The sequence below is a fragment of the Nilaparvata lugens genome, chromosome 1 (genome assembly GCF_014356525.2).
Source record: "Nilaparvata lugens isolate BPH chromosome 1, ASM1435652v1, whole genome shotgun sequence".
NCBI lineage: Eukaryota > Metazoa > Arthropoda > Insecta > Hemiptera > Delphacidae > Nilaparvata > Nilaparvata lugens.
In genome coordinates this window covers 74,580,467-74,593,692 of record NC_052504.1, presented here as the reverse complement: position 1 = coordinate 74,593,692, position 13,226 = coordinate 74,580,467, and positions in this window count along the sequence as shown.

The window sequence follows — 13,226 nt, the reverse complement described above, 5'->3', positions numbered from 1 at the left end:
TATGTACCACACAATGGGTGTTTATATTTAGAATATTCGAGTTACAACTCCTAAGTCACCCCCTTATGAGGGGTTGAAATCCAGTTGTACGTCAAAAGGTATTTGACCAATAACTTATCTTGAAAGTTACAGTATTATATCTACAACAGTCTCCAACTTATTGAAGGGTTCCCATACATATGACTCACTCTTTATAATATAGGTATGCAAAACCAATCAATTCAATTTTTATTGTATTATAGGCTAGACTAAGCATGTGCGCATGTGAGCCTACTTCCGATGCATATGAGCAACTACTGAGCCTACCATAGTGTATCTATTAATCTGAATATTAAAGTGAAATACTACAAATTTCAACATCGTTTGACAATTGGAGTCAATTGAATATCTGATTGGAAAAGAGATTATTGAAAGATAGTTTTTCATTTCTTAGTTGTCTCCAAATCACCGGCTTGTGATTTTCATGCTCAAAGTTATGAGTGGAACTGAGCTCAACCGATCACCCGTCTGGTGAGACCAGAACAAGTGGGTCGCGGTTTAGCTTTCGTTATCGATCGATGTCAACCATGTCAATGATAAAAACATTTGAATGCCAACGTGCTGGTATTCCATCGAGACATGGCCGTTCTGTTCACTCTCATGCTTTACAATTTGATTCTGTTATATGCTGGCGTTGAACCAATCGAGCAAATCTTTATTCTGAACAAAGATTAATAAAAATCTGGATATAGCTAGTATAAAAGCTCTAAATCCAAGAGAACTAACATTGGATTCCTACACTTATATCATAAATTGCAGCTAAAATCACCTTTTTATGATAGAATAGAATAATCGTCAATATCAGTTGATTTCAAATTAAGTTTTATTCTTCAAAAAAATTGCATAATAATTTAAAGATTAGAATATACACGAAATGTTTAGAATCTCCTACTATATCATCCACCTGTTGAAGAGGTTAGTTCTCAAATTTTAGCAGTAATTTTGCTCATATTTTTGTAAATCAAAAATCAAATGCCTTTCTCATGTTACTAAATAAATATATTTGTGTCTAAACATTTGATGCGATATAAGATTAATGCCCGATTGCTCAAAAGCCGTTTAAATTTTAATCGTGATTAATTTTACGAAAGCCAATCAAAGAAGTTTTTTTTCGAAAATAAGCTTCTCTGATTGGTTTTCATGAAATTAATCACAATTAAAATTCAACCAGCTCTTGTGCAACCGGCACTTAAGCCAGTTACACACAAATCGATTTTTGGACGTACCGTCGACCGGGGTGACTTTGTCTCACCTCGCGGAAACATATTCAAATCAGTTTATCTCCGATCTCTGTTATCCAAAATCGATGTTCAATATTGATAGCCGTAGCCCTGATCATTATCGAGGTTCTACAATCGATATCTTGTCGAATCTCGATATATTACATAAATTATTATCGACATAAAACCTTACTGCTTGCTTCAACTTGTGATTTCGCTGTTGGAAAACTTCGTATTAAGTAGAGCGTGCACTAGGTCGGTGGAGTGGCGCGACGCGGCGCGGAGAATTTCCGACCTGGAATTAAATACATGTGATCATGTGTACCTTCGTGCACTAGGAGCGCGGCGCGACGCGACGCGGCGCGCAGCTCGAAAAGTTTCTGGACTTTTCGGGGTCGGAACGGCGTCGCGCCGCGTCGCGCTGCGCTCCTAGTGCACGGAGGTCAGGTCGGAAAAATTCCGCGCTCGGGTAACTTCGTGAGGGCTCAGCTGTTTCCGAGCTCTGCTTCTTTCGAACATGGCCAGGCTACAGTAACTATATAACCATAGTTGTTGTAATTGTTTTGTTGCATATTGCTTTTTCTCATTGTATTTTTGTGTGTTGTGAATAAATTGAATAAATGAATAAATAAAAAGGTACTGGTTATTCAACGAGCGTTATCGAGTTCTCACTTGACTTACTGTAGGCGAAAGTCATCCTTCTGTTTGTATGTTCTACAATAAATCCTTCAGAAAGGATTGATCAATCAGCTTCAAAGTTTGAACACGTATTCTTCGAACAGGACAAGTTCGTTGGACAACAAAATTGACACACTCCTTCGTCCTTTTTCAGGATATAATAATATAACATTGAAAGTGCATAAGAAAGAATTGTTATGATTTATCATTTAGTCATCTGAAGAATTTATTGCATGCAATAAATAATTATACTACAGTTTTTACATTCATTCATTCATAGTATCAGCTGAGGCAATTTAAGAGCTATCACGCTCTGACACATGATTTCAGCTGGATAATATACAACATAATTTACAACTTCTATATCTCCAAAATGATATGACTTGATAGGAGGGTCTGATGCCAAAGTGAACCAAGTCATTTCTTCTGTTTTTTCAGTATTGATTGTTGTCAGTGAAATCCATTTTATAAATTCAATATTCATGGTATGTTTATTTTGAAAATTTATAAGCAATTTCAATTCAGGGACTTTGCATGTTACTAGTGAAGAAAAAAATATGTTTAGAAAACCGAACTTGGTTCACTTTGGCACCAACATTCAACTTAGTTCATTTTGGCATAGCGAGATTTTGATTTTTGGTGAAATGATCTATACTAAAAATCACACAAACTGTCGATCTAACTTATTATTTTAAATAATACAGTAGGATACAGCATAAAGAGAAGTACGGTACTGAAAATATTCATACTAGTACCATTCATATTAGAATAAAGATATTTCAAAATTAATATTACAATTTCCAGCCAAAGTCATAACCAATAAAATGTAGGCTACAGGGTGGAAATGTTATTCAAAGATGAATAATTTAATAGCAAGTCAAAATCTTGAAAAAAGCAAAGTACAAAAAAATAATAAAAATAAGAAATTCAAGAATGATTCAGAAATTAGTAGTTCAATTTCTAGTCAAATGTTCCAATTAACATGTTTCAACTGACTCATCATAGAGAATCATATTCAAAGGTCAATCATTTTAAGTTTTCAATCAGAATCAATATGTGTAAAAATTAATAAATTCATGTAGAAACAGGTTGTATTATCTAGCTGTAATATTTCAAAAACTTCTTTTGCCAGAGTGAACCAAGTACATTTCTCCATGTCAATCTCATAATAAAGCAATGTTGTCAAAACTGGCATGTGGGAAAGATGTAGTACTTTGTTTACTAACATAATTATGCTTTTATAATAGTTGACATGTAATTCTACAGGTAGCACCATAATAAAATCATTTGTAGATGGTTCACTTTGGCAAAATGAAAAATAGAATGCATTAATTTTCACATAACCTCAAAATAATGAACACGAGATGAAAATGTTTGATAGAGTGAACTATTCTTTCCTTCACTTTCAGAAGTTGAGGAACTTGGAATATAATCGTCACTGGAATGATCTGCAGCATCAAAATCACTTTCTGAACTATCTTCCATGTCATTTGATTTGTCTACATTTGAAGCTAGCTGAACCAAAATCTGAGTAGAAGCCATTTTGAATGATAGTTGGTTCAGTCTGCCAAGAGAATTAATACTGAATCTCCCTTTTTGCAGAATAAAAAGCTGAAAAATTTCCCTTTATAACAGCTGTGAGTCTTGGTTCATAGTGGCAAAAGAAAGATCTCCTGATTGACTAAGTATAGATCAGAGTATTACAAAAATTCAAATTTTGGAGTTGGTTCACTCTGGCATCAGACCCTATAATATTGATATATTATATCAATGTGCGGTTTCTGTCATTTATTTTCTTTTGAAACACTCTATCGAAATAATGAATTTGGATTCATATAAGCATATTTAAGATGTTGAAGCGACATAATAAGTTAATATATTAAGAGTAATTTTTCATTTCAAATTGGATCCCCAATAAAACCTACTGTTAAATTATTCTTGTAAGAGAAGTATTCAGCTGTTTTCAGAATTTTCATCAACTCTGTATTATTGAAAGTTACAGGTTTCAAAGATTACAATGCAACAGCTCTTGAGCGAGTTATAATCCATTATAGTGCATAATTCACAACTTTTACATCTACATATACATATATATATATATATATATATATATATATATATATATATATATATATATATATCAATGTGCGGTTTCTGCCATTTATTTCTTTCTTTCTTTCTGCGCTTTTCTTTTGAAACTCTGTACCGAAATAATGTATCATTAATTTGGATTTATAAAAGTACATTATTTAAGATGTTGAAGCGACAGAGTAAGTTAATATTCGAAGAGTATTTTCTAATTTCAAATTAGAACTTCAACAACTATGTCTCAATTTAAATCGCAATTGACAAGTCTACGTCACAACTATCTAGGCCAAAACGGCGCCGCGCAGCGCTCGCAGTGCACGGACCTTCCATTTTTCGCTCTCCTGCGCGCCGCGTCGCGCCGCCCCACCGACCTGGTGCACGCGCAGTTTTAGAAACTTAGAAGACTTATGATACCGGTGAGTTCATATTATTTTGGCCTTTTTATATATAATTCCAATTTGTATATCTATAATATCCATAGTTGAACTGGTTAGGATTCTGTTGACTTTGTCCCAGTATAAAAATTGTGATATTATGCAGGATATGATGCAAATACAATTTAAAATATAATGAATATTCTACCTAATAAAACGAAATAATCACTTTGCTTGAGATTAATACGATCTTAATATTCATTTTAAGCTGATTTTGCAGCTGGAGCCAATATGACTCGACTCGACGCTAAAAATCTTTAGGCAGCCGAAACTGAAATATTTTTCAAAAATATTTGTGATTTTTTTAAGTGGATTTCATTCGTTTCTAATGTTTTTATTCATTTTAAAGGTTATCATTTAGTTTCACTTTGTCTTACTCTCGAAAATCAACTTTTTTCATATTTTTTTCAAAGTGAGAGAAAGTCACCCCAACCCCTGGTTGACATTGTCTCTTAATTTCAAAAAAAAACTTTGTTAAAGTGGGGGAAAATACCAACTTTTTATAATGACAAAAATACTTTTCAAACATTGCAGAATACAATACAAAATATTGCAAGACATCTGTTGCAACTCAAGTATTAATTGCAAGCGGTTTAAATTCTCAACTCCCCAAAATTGGATCAATGTCACCCACGTCTACCAGTACGATTTTGATGAAATATATCAGATCAAACGGAAATTGATGAACATTATCTGTTATAATTTAAAAGGTTGGCAAAAAATCGTTCGTACAAAAATCGATGTGTGTGTAACTGGCCTAAGAGTGTTATCAATGATAACTACCATTGCTAATGTATCGAAAGTTCAACAAATATGAAAATGTTGATTGAATAAAATGCTAGTGAAAATTGTAGAGTTTCCGTTAAGCAACACATATCAATAAATTCTAAGCCCTGAAATCAATATCAGTGATCAAAAGAGACAATTTATAAATTATTCTTATGATGAGAAATCTGCAGCCGCCACCGAGCTATTAGTTATGAATTGTTTGGGTCTGCCTGGTCTGGTCGGCAAGAAGCTCAATGTAAAACCGCTGTACCGTACAAGTTGTTTGCAGCTACGGTTATCACGCTTAATTTGACTGAGGACTCGATGTCATTGAAAGATAGTGGAGCGGAAGGTAGAAGGGGTAGAAGGAAGGGGTACAGACTCGTTTGATGGGTTGTCAACACGTCCATTTGAATAATTGAACGCCGGTCTGTCCAGACTGAGCGTCGCGGCGTCCGCCTGCACTTGACAGTCTCAGTCGCCTCACGTGCCTCTTTCCTCCACCCATCCCCCTTCACCCCCATTCCTCATGTCACATGCCTCATCAGATTATTGTCTTTTATTTGGTGCCACTGAACCTCCTATCTCCGCACAGTACATCAGCTTCGGCTACCTGCTGCTGCTGCTGCTGCTGCTACTGCTGTAGTGTCCCTCACCCCACCCGCAAATAAAGCTCACAATATCCTCTCTCAATCAGATCGATGAAAACGTCCCACGCTTTTGCCTAGTGGTGAAGGCTGTCAACATCAATAATACTGGATTTCTTCGAAATAAAAATTCATTTTCCGCGATATAAACTACTTCATTTAAGGAGGAAATCAATTCATTTATTTGTATTAAATTAATCCAACGGAATACTTCAAACTATGAATGATTATATATACAGGGTGATTCTTAATTATGGTAAAATAATTTGATACGTGATAGTAGAGGTAAAAATAAGAAAAAAAGTTCTTATAAACATATATCCATAAATGCTTCATTGGCGAGCTATACAGAGTGAAAGATTTCGCCCGGAATTCAGTTCCTCTGGTGAAATACACCGATGCTGAATTGTTTGGGAACTAGTTTTTGAAAAACTTATGCTGGATTCATATGGAAAAATATCTGAAAAATTGAATAAAACTAGTCTGGAAGCTGTAGTGTGAGTAGTTTTTGAGAAAAAAGTAGAAATATGCAAAAAATCTAACTAGAAAAACACAGACTTCTACGTTCGATGCCCAATAACTTTCTTTAATGTAGAGTAAACAATTAATTTTTCGCAATAAAAATTGTAGAGAATTTAATTCTGAAGAGAATTATGTGAGCTGTGTAAACTAAATTCAAATAAAAGTTGGATAAAATGTATTCTTATATAGTACATAAAACCACAAAAATTTGCTGTTTTATGAGGAGAGAACTAATAACTCATAAGTGTTGTAGCTGATTGCAAATAGAATATTCGATTTTTTATGAAAAGTTTTATTTTTATATGAAAGTAACATATCTAAAGGACATCAAACTTATACCAAAAGACTAAAGATGATGTTCAACGTGACCTCCGTTGTTCTAAATGCATATGCTCTGACGTCTTCTCATCGATTGTCGAACCCGCTCTATTCCAGGAGTCTGCTTTATAATTTCTATTCCATTCAAAATCCTTAATCGGAGTTCTTCAATGGTATCAATTGGAGTATTGTATACTAAGGTTTTCAAGTGTCCCCAAAGATAAAAATCCAAAGAATTTAAGTCTGGTGACCTAACTGGCCATGGAACTGGCCCACCTCGGCCTATCTATTGATTTGGAAAGCTGTGATTCAGGTGTTCATGAACAGCAACACTGAAGTGTGCTGGAGCTCCATCATGCATAAACCAAATGTTTTGGTGCTACTGAAGAGGTACATGTTCAAGTGAGATAAATAGCTCCTCTCTCAAAAAGTTTAAGTAGATTATGCCATCAAGCCTGGGAGGATGCTCGAACAGAAGTATATGATCTCCTATGATTCCTGCCTAAATGTTTACTGAAAACTGATGTTGTGGACGATTAGGACTGATAGCATGAGGATTCTCATCTGCCCAAATATGTTGTATGTGGACGTTAACGATAGCTGTTCTTGTAAAGTGTGCCTCGTCAGTAAATAAAACTGTTGTTGAAAAGTTTGGGTTAACAAATTTTACTAAAAACCATCGGCAAATACCAGCATGGGGAATACAGTCGCGTGGCAATAGAGTATGAACTTTCTGGAGGTGGTATGGATGTAATTGTTGCTCTTTTAGTATCCTCCAAATAATAGATTGACTGACATTAAACTGCACTGACAATTCTCTCGTGCTCTTCTCTGGATGTTCATAAATTTCATCAAGAACTTGTTCTTCTAACTCAACAGTCTTAGTAGATCGGGGTCTGCCTGCATAAATGTGCTCTTTGGATATCAAAGAACCTGTTTCAGACAGATATTGATGAACTTGGACCTTGAACTTGGACATACTCGGTTAGGAAAGTTCTCTTGATACAAACGTCTTGCTTCAGAAGTACTATTACAGTATAGTGTCCCATTCCATACATTAAATGCATATCAGCTAATTCGGAGTACGTATAATGTCTAAAATTACCTGCCATTTTTTAAAAAGTTAACACTCAACACAAAAGCAAAGTGGAATGGTTACAAATGACTGGTTAATAGATTAAACAAAAAACACAGCGCGGTTACAGTAGGCCTAACTCACAGTTTGTTGTTTTGTTCAACAGTGAGCTAAAATATTTCTGAAAATAATTTTCAGCTAATAAATTCTTTTAAATATTTTCTTATTCAAAACAAAATGAATCAGCTGTTTTGGATCAGCTGTTATTGAAATCCATGTTTTATTTGCAATCAGCTACAACCTATGACTTAGTTCTCTCCTCATAAAACAACAAATTTTTGTGGTGTAATGTACTACATAAGAATACATTTTATTCAACTTTTATTTGAATTTAGTTCACACAGCTTACATAATTCTTTCCAGAATTAAATTCTCTACAATTTTTATTGCGATAAATTAATTGTTTACTCTACATTAAAGAAAGTTATTGGGCATCAAACGTAGAAGTCTGTGTTTTTCCAGTTAGATTTTTTGCATATTTCAACTTTTTCTCAAAAACTACTCACACTACAGCTTCCAGACTAGTTTTATTCAATTTTTCAGATATTTTTCCATATGAATCCAGCATAAGTTTTTCAAAAACTAGTTCCCAAACAATTCAGCATCGGTGTATTTCACCAGAGGAACTGAATTCCGGGCGAAATCTTTCACTCTGTATAGCTCGCTAATGAAGCATTTATGGATATATGTTTGTAAGAACTTTTTTTCTTATTTTTACCTCTACTATCATGTATCAAATTATTTTACCATAATTAAGAATCACCCTGTATATATAATATTATGTTCTAACTCTTTAGGTAATATAACTTGACAATAATTCTCACTTCATCCTGTATATATAATCCTGATTACTTTTCATATACGTAGCTTATGATTTTTGGTAGACTATTTCATAGTTATGAAACTCTCTCACTTGAAGGGACGGGGATAATTTTGAATCGGTTGTTGAACAAAATATAGATTGTAACTCATATGAATGGGAAGTAGAATAGCATACCTAAGCCAGCTCTTACAAGAGGAGCCTTGTTCTACATGACAGCTTACAACAGTCTAGAATTATTATTACCAATACATGAAAACCAAAACACGGAACTGTGGAGTGTGGAGGAAGGGGAGTGGTCTTCATTTAGGATGCACAAGCAAAGTACTCGTATTATAGACAATGTTGATCCATGTATGATCAATAATGAGAGTTTGACGATACTTCAACAGTCGACTGACGTAATCGATACACTTTGTTATCAGGACCAAACTTGATACTACTTGCTAAAGGCAAAATATTTATTACAGCATGTTTGAGGTAGAGCTTTTGAGAACTTCTCTTGTCAGAATACGAAGCTTTTGTGAACGCCGTGATATAAACTCGTTATCATCTAGAGGCATGAGTATAGAAGCTCACTCAAGTTATCAGCAAATCATTACAGTATTTACTTTGATTGAGATAGGTTTTGAAGGGCCACTTACTCTGTTATTCGTATGAGTATGTTGAAGTCATGTGATTTTAGAAGCGTCCTTCTTAAAATGTTATTTCTTAGTCAAATAAGCTAATATTGCAATACATTGGGAATGTATTCCGTATTGTTCAAATTGAGTGTATAAAATTTTATGATTTATTGTATTAAGAGTATTGTAGTAGTAATTAGTTTTGGAATTTTATCCTTTTCAATCAAACAAATCTTGATAACATTTTGAAATTATGTCTAGGATTGCAGTTTAAACCAAGACACCTTGTTATAGTTCGAAATGTCTCACGAGAGTTTTGAATTAATTAATAGAATCTGATATGAGATTAGTCGTTTCAAAAATCGGTCAGTCATAAAACCAATTGGGTAGTCATTACATTATGTTCCAGGGCTCAGTTTGTGAATGTGAATACTATCTACCCCAAAAACTGTAAAGACCAAGTTCGCCAAGGCTCAGTTTTGAGGTCATGTCTATTTGTGATATTTGTGAATAATTATAGCTGTAACATACCAACTCATTCAGTAATTTACGCTGACATCACAACATTCTCAAATCTGAAACCAATCTAGGAAGTCTAACTCACGACCTTGGGCTATCATCTACTTTCTACAGTATCGAAAGCATGGCACACCTTTGATAGTCTATCACTTTATGAGACTGAAACGGAACATTTTTTTCACTGTTTGTCTGAACACTGAGTTACAAAATTACACACAATCAGTTAAATTACTTGGTATAGTGCTGGAAAGTAAACTGTGCTGGGATGAACACATCGAATTTCTCTGTAAAAAAACTGGCTAGGGTCATATTATTTTATTTTGAAACTCAAACTCTTAGTTACCACTGACTTTCTTTCGATGATATACTATGGTCTCTTATTTGAATTATGGCCTTCGATTATGGGGAAACAGCTCCACTTCAAATGAGGAGTTTTTATCGCAGAAGAAAGCTCCACGATACATAGGGAGACTGAAATTCAATGAATAATGTAGAGAAACTTTAAAACGATTGAGCACTACGTTTATGTTATATACATATGTAATGTATATTTGTTGATCAATAAAGCCTATTCTATTCTATTCCACAATATTATAATAGAATCCTTCAATAGAACTTATATGTGTAGTGAAGATTTTTCAAGTAATAATACTGCTTGGTATCAAAGAGAGCAAAAAGATGAATAAAAAACCATTTAGGTAATAAATCAAACCTCACTTTGATTCAAGTATTTAAGATCTCTTATGGAAAGTCCACTCTGATATCTTGAATTTCTCAAGTATTTGAGATAATGAGCTCGCTGTGATTCACTTATATTAAATTTTCTCATTAAACGAATCTACGATATTATTATCAAAATCTTTTTCAATGAAGGCGCGCTCGCATATTGCCGGATCAATTCAACATTCGGGGAAGCAAAGCAAGTTTGTAAAGGTAATTAAACCACTTCCTAACGCTTGCTGCTCTTGTATGGTGGTAGTGGTGGCAGCTCCACCCTTGCTCTGCATTGCACAGTCTATATACATTGCAATAATAAGATAAGGCTCCGAGCAATACACCACCGACCTGGTGGGTTCTGTCTGGTGGCTGAAGTTTGTATTATACAGGCATCTCTCGCCTACCGCTGTACTCTACAGGGCGCGCTCTTACAAAATTGAAAACTGCAATATTCATTGTGGAATATACGGGACGAGCGGTTTAATTAGTTCACACAGCTATCATACAGAACAACAAGAGATCTCACACGAATTGTGCTGCTCAAACGTAACAACGTTGTCGCTGCAAAAGTTTTGTCGACAAAACTTAAAAGACAAGAAGTCGTCTGCAGCTGCAACAGCCATCTGCCAAAGAGCTGCTGGCTTTCTTCGCACGTAATCATTTTAGGAGGCATAAATGAAGGTGCATTCAACTCACAACACAACAGTAAACTGACTTAGCATCTCTCTTAATATGTCCTCCTATCTTATTGTTCGCTATATCCTTGCGCGTATAATGAAGGCAACTTTATAATGAATGAATAGAAATAATTCACGTTTTTTAATGTGTCTTCAATTGGGAATTATAAAATTAATCAGTTCAGTACCATCCTTTCAGGATGAGGATGGAAATTTCACTACCTAATTCAATCACCATTTTGCAAAAAACAAAGATGAGTATTTTTTATTGAATCTTGAAATACATATATTTCAATAAGGACTGAATCTCCTCAAAGGAATACCACACTACAGTCTTTCATGGAAATTCTTAGAATGATTCAATCACAGTGTATTGGCGGTCCCAGCTGAAGTATGACAGTCGTAAGTCCCATTGACGGCTTGAATAATATATCTGGGCGAGGTTGGACCTACCCGCAAGGGATTCCCACCAACAAAAGCTACACGAATTACTTTTTACAGTGTACTGCTTCCTTCACTCAAGAATGCTCGCAAACCTTGGAGCTTGTAAAATGATCACTTTTCTGTATTGAATGTAGACTGAACTATCAAATAATTTCAAATGTAATATTTTATGTCTGTAGCATTATTTCTCTATTAATAATCCTTTGAGAGCATTGTAGACAGTATGGAATTGTAGAGTGTATTGCAATCGTCATGAGCTTTGATATTATAAGAGAACTTTATGTTGAAAGGAAGGCTTTATTTGCCGCTCAGGTCAGACAGGTTTCCAATATGAATTGGGTTATCAGTATACCGGAAAATCAGATTTGGGATGTAGTCAACAAGTTTAATAAAATGGTGAGTGGGATGGTGAGAGGGGGGAGGGATAGAGGCATACAAGGTGTGAGAGAAGCTGTCAATTGAGTCGCCTTCGGGAAGTCTACTTGATCTAATAAACCGGCGAGAAGGTGGAAGCCCGAGAGATTACGTTCGGGCCTTGATTGAGCTCTTTGTTGATTGCGCATCGGGTCATTTGCCTTCCCTGTCTCACCCCTTGACCCCTTTCCTCTGTCTCACTTCATCCCCTATATGAGGTGGCTGGAGGCAATATCATTGTTGAGCGGATTCGCAACTGTCCCAACATGTCTGACGTCTGAGACTCATTTGCAAAAGGAAATACACTGTACGGTACCTGTCTATTCCCATTCATATCAGAACCGCAGATGGGCAGGCATGAAATACATTGAGCAATCTGTGATTTGCCTTGAAATTGTGTATCCACAGTGTTCATGTCGATGTGATCCAACTGTTTAAGCAAACTGAAGAAGTTTTTTATTAATCACGAATGAATAGAGCATTTCTAATAATTAATTCTGACCTGGAAGATTCAAGAAGAGGATTCAACATCTTCAAACCCTCAATCCACTGTAACCGATAACTGGATGAGCTACAAAATCAATTCTGGTTCGGAATCAATTTTTATCTTCTATCGTGATCCCTCCCGTGCCATACGCATAAAGATATTTATCATATTATGGTCTTTTGGAAGGATGTTTACCACATAGTTCATGTGATTACATTATACTTGATCGTACTCGATTTCATTCCTGTAATTTCAGATATTGGGAGATCAGCCCATGTGAAATTTGAAAGATTATATTCATGAAAAAATTACTACTACCAAAGAATAAGAATAGGATCGGATAAGAAAACCCTATTTTTTCATATTGCCTATGTTTTACCTATGTCTGGTACTACAATATAATTTGTTGAGATGATTACCCCATACTAAAATAGCATACCTAATATGAGATAGTATAAGTCCATGGTAAGCAGTTAACAGTAGTTTTTTATCATTCAGCCTAGCAAGCTGCCGCAGGACAAATACCCCAGATGATATCTTATTACATATCCTCTCAATGTAAGGATGCCATGTTAATTTCCTGTCCAATAAAATTCCCAAGAATGCTACTTTCTCTTCTTGGTCTAATTCATTTTCCTCTACAAACACATTTATTTCTCTATCCTCTACTGAATTA